This window comes from Meriones unguiculatus, chromosome 21, assembly GCF_030254825.1.
Source record: "Meriones unguiculatus strain TT.TT164.6M chromosome 21, Bangor_MerUng_6.1, whole genome shotgun sequence".
Taxonomy (NCBI): domain Eukaryota; kingdom Metazoa; phylum Chordata; class Mammalia; order Rodentia; family Muridae; genus Meriones; species Meriones unguiculatus.
In genome coordinates this window covers 10,530,242-10,544,503 of record NC_083368.1, presented here as the reverse complement: position 1 = coordinate 10,544,503, position 14,262 = coordinate 10,530,242, and the positions used below count along the sequence as shown (strand labels likewise).

At 43.7% G+C, this 14,262-nt stretch overlaps 1 protein-coding gene across 1 annotated transcript in view; it reads right to left on the bottom strand.

Annotated features, from left to right (window-relative positions):
- Positions 1-5,343, bottom strand: part of Ndnf (neuron derived neurotrophic factor) — a 42,897-nt gene extending 37,554 nt beyond the window's left edge. The window contains exon 1 of the mRNA XM_021653054.2: positions 4,779-5,343. The gene's annotated coding sequence lies outside the window, so the exon portion shown is untranslated. The remainder of the gene's footprint in view (positions 1-4,778) is intronic.
- Positions 5,344-14,262: the final 8,919 nt, after the last annotated feature.

Genomic DNA, 14,262 nt, shown 5'->3' with positions numbered 1-14,262 from the left:
TATGCCTCGCTGACATCGCTGCAGTGAGAGAGCGATGTGTGTGCTCAGCACTTAACTCCAGCTCTGTAATTTGGCCATGTTTAAAAGTTCCCACGGTACACAGACAGTGTGTAAGAGTTTCGCTTAAGTGAGTTGATTTCTAGTCGTGCATAATTATATTTCGAAGGCCTTCAAAAATTTACTAACCTGTTATTTCTGAAAATCTTCTACCATTACCAACAACAACAAAAAAAGGCAGAATATTATTTCAAGAGAAGGACCTAAGCAGACCTTTGGTAAGTTAACTATATGCATTTTACTACTTTGGGGCTATATGATCTTTTGTTAAAAGAGAATACTTGTTTCAGGGTTTTTACAAGTGAGTCTAATACACTTCAGACAAATATATAAAATAGTAAATAAATGTCATTCAAATTTGCAGTGGGAATAAAAAATGACAAATGAAGAACTCAAGTTATTCACCAACTAAAATCTATTTCCGAAAGATTGAAAGAATAACTAGATATAATCCTGAACTCTCCATGCTTTTGTTTTAGCACCGAGGACCATAGACTTTAAAGTAAAGCTTAGAAGGAATCTCACTCAGTGAGCTCCTTGGCAACAATGACATTGCGGAGGGCCCAATATTCAGCTTTTCTGTGGTCAGAGCTGTTTCTTCATCCTAACATGATGAGTGCACAGAGCTCTGCTTCCCCTTACTCTGTACCCATCAAAGGCTCTCTTCTTAATTTTTAAAAGGCAAAACAAGCAAAATTTTTTGTGACATTTATATTATCACATACAATTTCTGTTTTAAAAGTATTTCAGAAAAGTGAATTGTCGAGTTGGTGTTTGGAGTTTTTCATTAGGCCGCAAAGTAAGAGGGAAGGGATGGGTCTGGCCTCTCTGGATTTGGTGTTCAGAGGTGAGCAGCTAACAAGAGACCTCTTCGCAAGCGCCAGGTGACATCTCAGACATCTGAAGAGTTACCTGGATCTACATAAACACACTGAAATATTGTGTTCCACACTTCGAGATTAGGGTCTATGCACTACTATGTAATACAATAATCTACTTTCCTAAATTTACTTTTCTTCCTAGGAGGGAATCCACAAAAAGTTTGACTCTATATATCTTCTCATTTTATTTATCTATCATTGTTAATATATTGAAAAGAAGTAGAAACTGTCTGTTCTACAGGGCATAAAACAGAGTATTTTTAAAAGATGTATATTTTTTTCATGTGTCTGAGTGTTCTGCCCACGCATACATAATGCACCACAAATGTGCCTTGTACCCTCAGAGGTCAGAAGAAGGCAGGCACAGGAGTCCCGGGCCTGGAATCACAGACAATTCTCAGCCGCTAGGTGGGTTCCGGAAATTAAACCCTGACCTTCTGCAAGAGCAACAAGTGCTCTTAGTGACTGAGCCATCTCTCTAGCCTTAATAGAGAGTATTTTTAAAGAATGCAACTAGTAGAGTTGTGCTTTAAAGTCACTTTTTAAAGCAAATGTTTTGTGTTGTTATCTTTTAAACAACTCAGCTGTGCGGTGTTTATTAGCAAGGGGGATGAAAATGGTATTTTTCACTATAGTCCTTCCAAAGGAAATGCTCAGAGGTCGTAGAAACTATTTCCAAAATAATGAATAGGTGGAATGACTCTGGGTTGGCTGTGCTCTGCCTTTGAACCAGCACAGCAAGCAGACAATGCATATACAGTTTTCCTAGTGATTGGCAAGGACTATTCCTTAACAGTTCCTCAAATAAGACATGACAAGAAAACAAGAAAAAGAGAATACCTATGAGAAAGTATCAGCCACCTCATCACAGGGAAACTGAGGACAAGGGACTAAAATAATAGAATCCGTGCAATTATGTGGGATTCTCATACTATTCATATGCTTCCTGATAACCGCTCAAAATCTGCCCTACTGTTAACCTGAAAAGCTTGCATTGTCACCACAATGATTGGGGGGAAGACGTAATACGGCCAGCTTTAAAATAGGTAGGACATTTTGCCCTCTAGTTAGGCAGAACAGAACTGCTAAGGAATCAACACAAAAGACTTCCTTCATTTCAAACATTTTCTATAACATACATATTCTTCCCCACCACAGGCAGAGTCTGGTTGATAAATCCACATGAGAAAACCTAAAGACAGAAAGGACAAATTCATGAAATCGTGGAAAATCCCTAAATTACATGAAGACAGACCTGTTTTGGCTGCTTGGGATAATGCATTCCCCTGTACTATATGACAAAGTTATTATGTGAGCTTTCCCTCATGTTTCTGTCCCTGCTGAAAAATTTAAGCCACATAGCAATTTAGGTCCATTACAGAATCCTGGCTTCTTTTTTATGATAGTTACTAATTAAAAGTGTTGCTGCCATGAGCCTGAATCTTTAATGACTAAAAAGCCCTCACAGAAAAAACGAAAATAGAGATACAGCCAGTGTTGCAAGCTGTTAGGTTTCAAGTGGGTGGGGAAGATTAATGAAGGTCAGTAAAAAGCTGTGCAGAGAAGCAATGGGTAATGGTTCTCTTCAAAGGGGGAGTTTTAAGGTTTTATTAATTGGCGAGTGCATGAGTGTGCGCGTGCATGTAAGTGCAGGTTCCAACCACAGCTGGACTTGTGGGGAGTTTCGAGTTGGTCGCTGTGGGCGCTGGAACAGAACTGATGTCCAGTGCAAGAGCAAGAGCGTTGAAAGCTCTTAACCTCTGAGCCATCTCTCCAGCCCCTAGGAAGAAGAGCCTCCGATGGAAGTCTGAAACAGTACTGATCTCTCTAACTCCGGGTGCCCACTTTCCCAGTTGTTCCCCCACCCCCCAAGCTGAAATGTAATTTTACAAGAGTCACTTTTAGAGACTGAGGAATGGGATATTTTAATATAATCCTGAATATAGGTTTAGATTGAAAATGGGAATTGGGACCATAATTAATTATGTTGCCAAGTTTTTTAAACTCTGAAAAGGCAAAAGGATGAACAAGCTCACGAGTTAAAACTGGTAAAACGACAGTATCTTTTCTGACAGTTGATTAATCCCATATGCGGAATGAGTGTGGGGCATGAAGACAGCTGTGGTGTTGGCGATTTCGGAAACCACCATAATGAGAGACTGACGGAAACCAAGAGGGTGTAAACGCGGACTTCAGCTCGGGCGATGGCCTTATTAGCGCTCGTAATAAGTAATAATGAATAATACTAAATACCGCCCCCCCCCCCCAGTACAGCTGCTCCATGCGCACTGCCTCTTGCATCCATCCATCACCCTTTCAGGATAAGAAAACAATTCAAACGCATACAACCCTCGGCAGCCGCCCCTCCGGAGGAGGGAGGGATGTTTTATCTCCACTTCTGTGAGCCCAGGGAGGGTTTTACCTCCTTGAGGTGGGTTAGGAATGGCGTCGGGGTCCTGTTTATTACCATTGATGATTCCACTAGTAATCACAGGCACTCGGAAACTTGGGGGGTGGGGGGTGGGGGAAGACCCTCTTCTCGAAAAAAAAAAAAGAACACAGAAAAAAAAGGGCCACAAAGCAAGTAGTGGGAGGGGAAGGCAGAGGGTTGGAGACCCGAAGCTCAAGGCAAATAAACAAATAAAGCATTCCCTGTGATTTAGCGGGACTGAAAGACAAAAGTAAACAGATAGCCTCCCCAAGTTACTTAAAAGAGCTACATTAAAAAAAAAAAAAAAGTCAAAACCAGAGACTTTTCTAAGGTCCATTCTCCCACTCCAGGTCTTGGTTTCAGGGACCTAAGGGTCTCCAGACTCCAGAGCAGATAATGGACAGCCTGCTCTGGTGGGCCAAGGAGGAGGGCGGTGACCTGTGGAGGGCTGGGTGAGCCAGCGGGAGGTGCCCGGGCCAGAGAGGGCCTAGGGCAGCTGGAGTGAGCGACTTCGGGAACTCACATCTCGCCCTGCGACGGGAAGAGAAGAGTGAGAATGAAGGCAGAGCGACAAGTTGAGAGGGCACCCCACGAAGCAGTTTGCGGAGCGCCCGGAGGCGCGGAGCTGGCGCTCGGGCTCCCGAGGCTCCCTGCCGCCGCCGCGACCAGGAGCGGCAGCGCGGACCCGATCGCGCTCCGGCCGGCACACACACTGGGGAGGTCACCGCGCAGGGCGGCCCCTTCGCCGCGAGGGCGTCCCGACCTCCGCGGCTGCCAGGCTCCGCCGCGGAGAGTGTGAGCGCCCAGACCACCCAGCGCAGGGAAGTCCCGCTAAGGATGCTGGCCCGCCCGGCAGAGGACAGACGAGGAGAGCGCGCGGGGTCGCCGAGCGCGTCCCAGAGACCCCTGCCGCCGCCGCGCCGCCACCTTCTCCCGCCGCGGGTCCCGCAACCTCCAAAGACCCACGCCAGTGCCCCCCACCTCCCCAACGCCCAGTCCCGCCGAACTAAGGAAGGGAGGAGGGCGTCGAACCCCGGGAGACAAGCAAGAGCCCAGCAGCACCACGCCGAAGAGGGTGTCCGGGCAGGGCTGGGATAAAAGCGGCGGTTCTGGGGACCCTCTGGAGCCCGAGGCGGCGTGTCCACCTCTCCGACCCCGACGCTGTGTCTGCCCACCTAACTCCGCTCACGGCGGCCCAGCCACAGAGCGGCCAGGCAAGCCCAGGGAGCGCTGCCCACGTCCGTGTCCTAGGCGCCGGGGCTCGCGCCCTCCCCAGCCCTCCCCAGCCCAAGGAAGCACCTCACCCCCGACCCTAAGCCAGCCCGTGGCTGCAAACGCAGTCCGGCCAGGTCTGCGCCGGTGCCGCAAGGCGTCTGGGAGGCGGGGATTGCCTCGCTCTTGCTCCTTACCTTCAAGAATTTGTTTTTCCTAGCGGGAGGAGGAAAGTTTGGTTGGTTGGGTTTCGTTGTGTTTTTTTCCTCCCGGAGGGTGTGGTGTGCGGGGAAAGTCCAGGTCCCCGGATCCCACCAAGATGACAAGTACCAGGATCCACGAACCGAGGGGACCGGCGCGCTAGCGCACAGGCAGACGGAAGAAATAAAATTCGATTGCCCGACTGTCCCAACTTTGCTGCGGGCGCTACAAACTTCCGAGGCGTGCAGAAGGCCGGCGACACGCGGCCGCAGGACTTGCAGCGAAGTGGCGCAGGCAGAGGCGCCGGGCCGGGGTCCCGGGGCAGCGCGGGCGGAGGCGGGCGGCGGAAGGATGCTGGAGGCGCCCGGGGAGGCGGCGCCGCTGGACCTGCGGGCTCGCTGAGCGCCGGCGCGGGCTGCAGGGGCAGAGCCCGGTGCGCGGCGACAGGCGCTGACTCCTAGGCGGCCGGCACGCTAAGCTCTGCTCCCTCGCGGCTCCGGCTAAGGAGTGCGCGCTGGCTCCGAGTGTCACTGCAGAAGCCTGAGCCTCTGCCCCTCCCAGCCCGCCCGCCGCCGCTGCCCGCCGCCCCGCCTTCCTCTGCCCGCCGCTCCCCCTCAGTGCCTCCCTCACTCTCTCCCGCTGCGCGCCAGCGTGCAACACACACACACACACACACACACACACACACACACACACACACACACTTGTTCCCTCGCTGCCTCTCTCCCATCCATTCGCGTCCAGCGACCCAGAGCTACTCACACAAGACCCTCGGTGGGGCTGGGGTCAGGGTACATCACAGGACACACTGCTTTTCTTTAGGTCCTGGCCACCGGGAGTTGGGGCTGGAGGGCTCCTCCGAGACCCTCACAATACTGCACGACCTGGCCAGGCGTCCACCGGGGATGGTCTCACCGCCCAGAAGCCAAGGGAACACAACGGAGAGAACTCTGGACTTGGTTAGGGATGCGAGATGCTTCAAACGGAAGGCTGGAGGTTGGAGGAGGCAGGCGCAGAACGCGACTCTTCGCCGCCTGCCCTAGCCTTCACAAGGGGAGATTTTTGCCTCCAGGAACCCTGCCTCCAGGGCTTGAGACTCAGCAGTTGTTTTAACCACTGAAAAAAGACACTACAGGACCAGTAGGACCCTGCAGAACCGTTAAAGCCTTCAAGGCTGACTAGGTAATTACCTTAAGAAGTTACTTCACTGGCAACCCAGCCTGAGTCTGGGTGTATGTGGGAGTATGGAGTGATACTTAGAAATCTCATTTTCGTGGCTGAGAACCTAGTCTACTAAGGCTCTTTCCTTCCTTTCTTCCTTCCTTCCTTCCTTCCTTCCTTCCTTTCTTTCTTTCTTTCTTTCTTTCTTTCTTTCTTTCATGTTCAGATTCTGGCTTTTAGGGTATCAAGCTCTAAGAATAAACTATCCAGGATTTATTAATAGTGTCAGTATTGAAAGCTTGAAAAATATTTGTCTATTTCCACTGCCACCAAAGCAAGACAAAGTAAAAGACAACCTTACTAAAATCATATTTAGAACTATACACTTTCTGTTAAATGTCGTTGAAAAGAAATCATGTTTCAGAAGGCAGTCCAGCCCATCTTCCAAAGTTCTACGGCTAGGAAGACTACTACCATAGCTGGATTTGTGAAATGCTTCCAAGCTGTGACATAGTTTTGTAAAAGCCATAAAAGGCTTAGAAGGTGCTGAGGGTACAGATTTCAGTGCAGAACTCAGGAGGATGAAGGGCACCAAGCAAATAAGGGTGAGGGAGGGGAAGGAGAAGAGCATTCCACAAACAGAAGTAAGTGCAGAGGTCAGGAAAGTGTCAGGGTACATGAGTGCCCTGGGAACGTGGAGAAGTTAGGTGTGGCTGCACTGTAGGTGCTGTGAGCAAGGCCTCCCACCCCAGGCTCCAGGCCCAGGGAGACAGAACTTCTGAAGGTGACTATTGTTTGGAAAATGATTAAAGGTGTTAAAGCCAGGGCAGATCATAAGGTTTGTAAGTGTCCTCAGAAAGGTCACTCTGATACTTCTTTGCAAGACAAATAGGAGTGATTTGACAGTGAGAGAACTTTTCTTCTACAAGGTGGAACAAAGTAGGTCTCAACCGAGGAAGCCTAGAGTCTGGGATCACTTCAGATACATTTAGAAATTGCAGATGGGTTAGTAAACCCTTAAAGGAAGGTGGAAGAAAGGGGGTTCTAAGTTTTCTGGGTGGCACAAGACATGCCATATTGCTATTTGCAAGGAGAAATAATACAAGGACATATATACATACATATATATGGATAGATATCTATAGATCTATGCATATATGTTTGTGTATATACACATACATACAGTAATTATCAGGCTTTAATGTCTGTGGACTTACAGTGCCGGTAATGTCTACAGTCAGCCCTTGTAGGTAGCTAGAAAGGAGGAGGCTTCTGATAGAGTCAGGCTGAAATCAGGGGTCATCAGCATTCAGGTGTACTTTAAGTCTGAGAGGAAGGAAAAGGAAAGCATCAAGGTTGATGAGACAGGGGATTGGACACACCAGAAAACTAGTGTTAAAGAAATAGGCAGAAGAAGAGAGCCTGGCAAAGATGGAGACCAGAAAGAAAGCCAAACAAGGTGTGGACAGAACTAGTAAAGCCAAAGAAGTTAGCAGCTGGAGACTGTTCTAGGATGTGATAGACAGATTAGTATAATCTCACTAAAATGTAGATTTCATTTAAAAAATATAGCTTAACATGCACAGTAACTTTTTAAGTTCATAACTTTTTAATTTTTAGAGATATGTATATGATGTGTCAGTATTCACATAAGAATAGTCCTTGTGACCAAATATATCTGGGCACAGGGTCTTTTCTGAGACTGACACTCAACCAAGGACCATGTATGGATATAACCTAGAACCTCTGCTCAGACGTAGCCTGTGGTAGCTCAGTAACCAATTGGTTTCCCATAGTGAGGGGAACAGGGACTATTTCTAACAGGAACTCTATGACTGGCTCTTTGACCTCCCCACCCCCCAAGGGAGGAGCAGTCCTGTTAGGCCACAGAGGAGGGCTTTGCAGCCAGTCCTGAAGATACCTGATAAAACAGGATCAGATGAAAGGGGAGGAGGTCCCCCCCCTAACAGTGGACTTGGAAAGGGGCAGGGAAAAGCTGAGGGAGGGAGGGAGGGACTGGGAGGGAATGAGGGATCAGGACACGGCTGGGATACAGAGTTAATAAAATGTAACTGATAAGAAAAAAATAAAATTTAAAAAAAAAAAGAATAGTCCTTGTGAAGGCCAGAAAAAAGTGTGTGAAATCTTCTGGAGCTGGAGTTACTGGTGGTTAGGATAGACCCGGTGTGGATGCTGGGTTCGAACACCAAGTCCTCTGCAAAAGCAGTGAGCCCTGCTAAACTGAACCACTTCTTGAGCCCCCTAGGTTTGTGTTAGCATTCCACTTTGCTCTCCTGGGTCTTCTCACTGCTTTCCTTCTTCCTTCTGTTTTCCCCATTACTCCCCCATTCTTAGTTATTACAACTTATCAGTCATCCTCTCTATTTCCCACTAAGAGCTCTCCCTGCTATCTCATGGTTTCTTTTTTAGTTTTGTGACCTATAAACTATATATATAATATATGTGTGTATAAACACATACATAACTGAATACATATGAATAATGTCAAATCTGGGTTCTACATATGAGAGAAAACAGTATTTCCTGGTCTGCTTATTTTGCTTAGCATAATGATATCCAGTTGTTTCCATTTTCCTGTAAATGTCATGATTTTATTTTTCTTATAGCTGCATAAAATTCCATTGTGCATATAAACCACATTTTATTCTTAAATCGGTTGATGGACATCTAGGCCGTTTGTACTTGGCTCTTGTGATTAGTGTATCAATAAGCAGAGACCAGGAGAAGGCATCAGATCTCCTGGAACTGTAGTTATATGTGACTGTTAGCCACTGTGTGGGTGCGGAGAACTGAACCCAGGTCCTGCAGAATAGCTCTTAACCACTAAACCATTTATCCAGCCCCAACTATTTTCAGGTTTGTTTTTCAGCTCTATACAGACTTCCATAGTGCCTCTGCAAGTTTACATTCTCACCAAGAGAATCGAGTTGTTTCCTAAACTTAACATCACTTACTGTCATTGGTTTTGGTTTTGGTTTGGGTTCGGGTTTGGGTTTTGGTTTTGATCATAGACATTCTGACTAGGGTGAGGTGGAAACACAAAGCTGTCGTAATTTGCATTTTGCTGATGTTTGAGGATGTTGATCATCGTTCAAATATATATATATTCCGTATTAGTCCTCTGTCTGATGTGAAACTTAGAAAGTTGTTTTCCATTCTGTAGGCTGTTTCCTTTGCTCAGAAGTTTTTATTGTGTTGAAGATTTTCTTGATTTCATTTAATCCTGTTTGTTAATTCTTGGTTATTATTTTCTGCTATTTGAGTTCTTTTCAGAAATTCTTCAAATTAGTTTTAAAGTTTCAGGTAGTTTCAGGTGCTGTACCCTCAGCACCTTCTAGCCTTTTATGGCTTTTACAAAACTATGCCACAGCATGATCTATTTTGAATTGAATTTTGTTCAGGGTGAGAGATGTGGATCTAGTCTCATTGTTTTCCATGTGGAATATAGTTTTCCAGCACTATAACTGAAAGTTGTCTTTTCTCCAATGTGTGCTATTGACGTAGGTGGCTTTAACTGTCTGAGTTTATTCTGGGTCTTTTGTTATAGTCCTGACTTTTTAATGTGAATTACCTGGTCTGGATTACATGAGACTGAGGAAAAGGTGGGCAGGGGATGCATGATGATGTAACACAGAACAGTCTAATAATTCTGAGAGTCTGTTCCTTCTTCAGTACCAGGGAGACAGACATTTCTGCCTGACTACTTTTCCTAGGATGGACAGAGTGCTCACATAAGCCCATAGCTTGGTAATTATTCTAAATGGCCAGTAGGAAGAAACTCTAAAAGACATTAAAGTGACTTATTGATTCTGTCTCTTAAACATAGGCCTGGGACATGTGAGAAACTCCTTGAAGTACTCTGTGAAGATGTTTTTAATGGAAATTCATACAAACATCATTTCTGAAATCCAGGATTTACATTTATCAATATTCTTGTTTTCTCAAAATAAAAAAGTGTCATCAGTGAAACCAGTGGCATTGTATTTTATTTTCATAATTATGTGTTCTTTGTTTGAGACTTGGGCAATAGGCTGGATTAGACGGAATATGCCTTATTTAGCCAGACAACCACTTTAATTCTAGTCTTGACAACTTTTGCTATAGAGCAAAACATTCTCTGAACGTTAATGTTTTTAGAATATAAAAATAGAGCTGGACATAGTGGCACATCCTGTAATACCAGTACTCTGGGAGGCAGAGGCAGGCAGATCTCTGTGAGTTAGAGGACAGCCTGGTCTACAGAGCGAGTCCAGCCAAGACTACACAGAGAAACCTTCTCTCAAAAACACACAAACAGACAAACAAACAAGAATATAAATATAAAACAATCTATAATGTGTTTCATGGAACAGTATTACATATTAAACTGCTTCATAGGTATTTGCTTATGTTTGCCAAAATTTACTACAAAACTTTAAATTCATATACAATGAACTGAAAAATATTGGAAAATTTAGAGAGGACAGTAATTTTATTTGGGAAGACTCTTAGTTCAAGCTTGTGTTGTAGGCCCAGAATTATTGAAGAGGTTATTAAAATATACATTTTATTTTCTAACTATATGTGTGTGCAAAATTAGAATTTTCTCATTTATTTCAAATAAAAGTAAACATTACACAGATTACGTACACAAGTGATGTAAAACGCCAACTACTTCTATTAATCTAACATTAAAGAGATTTTTAAAGATAGAAAATAATACCTGTTTTGGTTTAATTATTTTCATTGTTTTTCAGGGAATGCTTTTATTTGTGTGTTTTAAATTTATTATAAATTTTTTTGAAATAAATATTTTAAAATTTCTGTCCTGATTCACAAAATATAGAATATTGGTAAAAATAACTCATGAAACTAAAGCTCCTTGGGGACCTCTGGCATTCCTTTTTCATACCTTTATCATACCTTTTTCACCTCTAAAGTGAAAAAAGGTATCAAAAGAAAAAGTTCCCAGTCACAAAAATGGATTGAAAGATCTTTAAGGCTTGGGCATCAGCATCGCAATTATAAGTATATAAACCATTTGTTACCTATCCACCAAATCAATGTCCTTTACTATGCAAGCTTAACTCTTCACAATGTAACAGTTGACATTCTCCTCTGGCGAGCAGTGGGAAAAAGATTCAAACCATCCTCCAAGTCCTGAAGCTCGGATAAAATAAATCTTACTCGTGGTCTTGCTGGCTGATGGCACACCTTTGTGCATTCAATTTTTGTGTCTCCCTGACCATTCACTGTCTCTCCATTACAGGGGCTGTACCTCCTTCTCTAAAGTTCTGTCTGACTTAATGATGGTTTCACTAATCTGTCACATATGACCAAGTAAAGACGAAATAAATTCTAGCCAACATTCATGTTTTTTGAGGATGTTCAGTCAACTAAACAGACCTAGCACTTAATGTACACACATACTGAGCTGGGAGTGAAAGAATAAATGAGTCCCTTTCCTTGAGGAGCCTGTAGTCTCGTGGGGAAAATGCAAATTGCGCACGGTCTAGGGAATAGTGAGATGCTGTGCAAGCCTAGGGAAAGCCTGGGAAGATGGCACCCTGGACGGAGTGGGATACAAGAGAAGCTCAGCGAGGAAGCGCTTGCCGAGCGTGTTGGAGGCAAGGGCTTGATCTGCAGTGCCACTAAACAAATGTCTCACCAAAAAGTTTTAAATAGAAACAAAGAGATGCCTCTGTGGTCATGGGTACAAGGATTAGAACACGATACAGCAGAGACTTTGACACATTCAGAAACTCTTACTACTCTGGAAAAAATGACTGATGCTATGGAAAACACTTAATATTAAATATGTGGATAATAGTAAATTCCATTGAGTCTTAATTTGATTAGAATGTTTTTTGAACATTGTGATATGTTCAGTATCATTTAATTTAAATCAGACCTATCTTATAGAAAGAATCATTTGATTAAAAAAGAAATTTAAAGCTTCAAATAAAATCTTCACTGATTTCCAGGGGTAATTTGATATTCCATACAGAATTGTTAGTTCTTATTTTTTTTTTTTTAGGTACTGAGCAAGGTACTTGGTAGAAATAAATCTAAAAACAGCGTTTTGCCCAGAAATTTGTAAAGTGATCGTAGAAATATATTATTTCATTCCTTCAGACGTTTAATAAATATTTATTAGGCATGTATTTCGTACAGAGTCTGGAACATAGGATTCAATATGTCGCCCCTGTATTCAGAGAACACCCAGCATAGCAGACAGTCCTGCTGGTCACAGCCTCTAAGAGCGAACGATAAGTCCAACATAGGAATAAGAACACCGGATATTATCATGGAAGTGATAATCAGGAAAGATCCAGAGAGAGGAGGTATTATGGCACATTTGAGAGGCAGTTAACACACTCGTTGTACTGCAATGGATTTTGTCAATGGAACTCACAGAAGAAGAAATTGTTATCAAGGCAGGGCACACTGGAAACACCATGTTAGAAAGTTGGACTTCATCCTCTTGGCAAGGCATAAATCCTAAATATAAAGAGGAAAAAAAAAAACAAATACCATTTTCTACACTTCAGAAGGACACTGGTGACTTTCTTTTTTTTTTCATTTTTTATCACACATAACATTCCTATTTGTTTCACTTCAAAGAATATACTCTTCCATTCATCTCATTTCCTGCGGACATTTTTATTAATTGCTGTATTATGCTCTATCAATTACGTGGTAGGAACATCCAAGTGTTAGTTAATGTGAGTCATATTTTCCAAGAGCCCTCTCTGTTCTAGAGTGCGTGATGGCAGAATCTAAGCCTGTGATGCCCCAGCACTCTGCTCTGGTCTAGCTCTGCATTACTCACACAAAGGCAGACCATTAGAGCCTAAGCTAGCAGGCATTCTGTGAGGCCAGTGAGGATATTTACACACAAATAAAAAAGGGGGAGGAAAAATGCAATATCAGCCTAGAGAATAAAGAGATCTGAGAGAAGTGGGTGGAGGTGCTCTCCTACAGACAAGTAGGACTCAGATTGTTTGACAAATACTGTTCCTATAACTGAATTCACATGAGAGTGGCCTTATTTTACCCATTTTGTTTGGATGAAGCTAACGAAGAAGAAATGTCTTTCACGTGAGAAGTTTGGGCCACGTCCCTCTGAGTTACTTGTTAGTTATGTCATTCTGCCTTAAGGCCACACAGACACAAAGCCTGCTTATTTTAAAATGTCGCATGTCTGAATGGATTCAAATGGAGTGGAAAAAAACACAGGCTTCAAAGCCAGAAGTCTTGGGTACCATTTCCTACACCACCATTCAGATAGCTGTGGGAGCTGTGTGAACTTGGAAATGGAATCTTCCGGACACCGTCCTCACCCATCTGTAAAGTGGGACAACAGCATTTCCCTCACAGCATTATTAACAGAATTAAACTATTTTGACAATGTGACACACCTGGTAAATAATTAGTACTTAAAACTTTCCAGTTCTTATTCCCTGGCTTTAATTTTCCTAACATAAACAGAACATCTGCCTCTTCTTGATTAGAAACCATTTGTAAAGGAAGAGAACCGCTTGGATCTGGCACAGTGAGCACCGAGATGATAACTTTGGGTTTGACGAAATGCACCGAGAGTTCTTTCTTTTACAAATTTGATCTCACATCTCTGCCCCCCACTGATACACTGTGAGAAAAGTATGTTTATTTGTACTTCTCAAATGATGAGGCTGAGGCTTTAGGCCATTCATGGCTGAGGCAGGATCTCAGGCTCAGTCAGCATGACTCTAAATATGGTGTTCTCAACCAATTCCCAGTCCTGGGAAGGCGCCTGAGCCACTCTATCAACTATTTTTGGATTCATTTTTCCCTTCTCACTCTTCTCATGTTAATGGGCATGAAAAGAAAAGACTTCACCACAAAATATGTCAAGAACCCCTGTTGGCATCTGATAAGAACGAATCAACCACAGGTGCTGTTTCTGCCAGTATGTGCTGTTTATCTATGCTAGCCACAACCTCTCAGACCACAAGTCTAAAAGATTAAGTCACAGCGACTCAAAATATCCCACACTGATTCATTAAGCTACTTGATTCGGTTCTCTTATTCGAAATCACTGAAATTCTGTCATTGTCCCAGTGTGATTCCTGAACATCTTTAACTAGCTTGTCTATGAAACATGGTTTAGATAGGAGGGCCAAAACAAGTAAAACAAGCAAACAACAAAAGAAAGAAAGAAAGAAAGAAAGAAAGAAAGAAAGAAAGAAAGAAAGAAAGAAAGGCCAGAAAACCAAACTAGTTTTTCTTGCAATTTCATGTTTATACCTTTTATTAACCAATTTCAAATACAAGTAA